Below are 2,167 nucleotides of genomic sequence, written 5' to 3'. Positions count from 1 at the left end.
AGAAGGAGATAGGCAATATGGAAAAAATAATAGCTCCCATTGATTAAGCTCTTACAGTGTAATTGATATTGAATTTGTAATTGATATGTAATTGATATCGATATTGACATTATTTAGTTTAATTCTCACAAACACCTGCAAAAGATAGTCTTAGCCTGATTTAAAGGTAGGGGAGCAGGTTCACGTTTCTGTAACTCTTGCCTGAGATAACTCAGCTAGAAAGCAGCAGCACTAACTTCATCCCTGGATCTGCCCAGCTCCAGGCTCATGCTCATTCTGCTGTGCTAGAAGGGCTGTAGTAGAGGTGAAGGAGTATTTCCTTGAGAATTAGCCTGATGGTTAGGGTGGTCTCCTCTTAGAGTTTTTCTATTCATCTCACCTCCCATAACTCCAAGGACCCTGAGTGGACCAAGCCTTGCCTCCAGCACCTCCCAAAGGAAAATTCAAGTCAAAGTTCCTTGATGAATAAACTAAAATAAATGATCAATAGCCGGGCCAGCTTCTTATCCCACTGAATGTAAAGAGCAACTGACACCAGCTTATCACAAAGAAGTTAAGGGAACACATTCATTTAGCATTGGCCACCTAGCACATAGTAGGTGAACAATCAACAATTGTTGGTACTGCAAACCAAAATGGTGCGGTGGATGAGGCAAAAATATATGGAAAACCAGAACTAGCCTTTCATTTCTGCAATTGGCAAGGCAGAGCCCAGACTACCTAGTGCATCCAATATCTCTGACCCCCAGAGAAACACCCAATAGTTAAATTTCAAAGGTAAAGTGGAAAATGAATAAGGACGGGTGAGGACACAGGTGTCCTAATGCCTGGTTCCTAGCTCATGCATACACATAAGGACAGCCTGTCTACTGCAGAGAACGAGCTCTCTCATCTGGGATCTGACAAGGGTCAGGAAATTGTGGTTCCCTTTTCTGTCTTGCATATTTATTTTAAAAATATTTGGATTCTAGCCTGCCAGCTACACTTACTTCCTGCGTAAATCCTTTCTATCCTCAGGACTGCAAATTAAGCTAATAAAACGAAGAAGTTGATTTTTTTTAAAAGCAAGTTTGCTATCGTCCTCATAGGACATCCAGAGCATTTCCTTTGTATAGGACCAAACTATGTTTATTCACTTACAAACTGGTAATCAGGGATGTACAATTTTAGCCTCTCTTTTTTTTTTTTTTTTTTGGTTTTTCAGTTACAGTTGTCCCATTTTTCCCCCATTGCTCCCCCACACCCAGCCCAACCCTTCTTTTTAAACATCTGAGTGACTAGTGGTTACCGGATTTCAGTCAACTTGGTCTCAGTTTTCCTACCTGTGAAATGCAGAAAAGTGATTTGGGGGCAGGGAACTAATGTCATGATTTTTAAAAAATGTTTAGAGTTACTTAAAAAGCAAAGGATAACAGATGGAGCATGTTGTCCCACAACTATATTTGATTGAAATAAAATGAAAAATAATACAAAGTGGGTTTAGGGTTTACTTAGTGACAAAAATGGATCATAGTCAAACAATCAATAGATATCATTTTGTAGTATTTTTCAGATTATTTGAAATAGTGATTGGTCATAAAATAAATTATTGCTGTTTTTATTTTTTTAATTGTTATTTTTAAAAGAGAATTTTTTCTGGCTCTGGGAAGTATTGATATTAAAGAACTTGATGTAATTTCTGTTTCATATGCCATCTTTTCAGGAGTGATCATTGGGGGAGTGGAGTGACTCCAGTAAAAAACCATTTGCATCATCAGAACTTAATTAAATAACTAATTGCCAATAGATGGTGGTGAGGCACATTGCAGACACCGAGAGCTACATAAAACCTTAATGAAATGAAACTCCAGTGCCCCACAAGATGCATTCCTGAAAATGGGCACATTCTCCCCTCTTACAGAAAGGAAATAAAAGGGAATGCTCTGCATAGTCTTGGCCAAGTCTGAATTTCTTTGTCTTCCAAAAATGTAGTCAAAACACTTGCCCTTATTAGTGGCCTTTATTGGGCAAACTAAGCTAAGCCATTTCTAAATCTGTTAGTCACAGATGATGTTTAATACACACCAGTGAAAGAGCATTATTTTGTGTGAATATGATCCAAAAACACTGAAGGTTAGGAATTGCGATTTGCTTGTCAAAAGATACTATCTAAAGGCTGTGCCTACTA

This window comes from Furipterus horrens, unplaced genomic scaffold (assembly GCF_987537825.1).
Source record: "Furipterus horrens unplaced genomic scaffold, mFurHor1.1.pri manual_scaffold_12, whole genome shotgun sequence".
Classification (NCBI taxonomy): domain Eukaryota; kingdom Metazoa; phylum Chordata; class Mammalia; order Chiroptera; family Furipteridae; genus Furipterus; species Furipterus horrens.
This window is presented reverse-complemented; position numbering follows the sequence as displayed.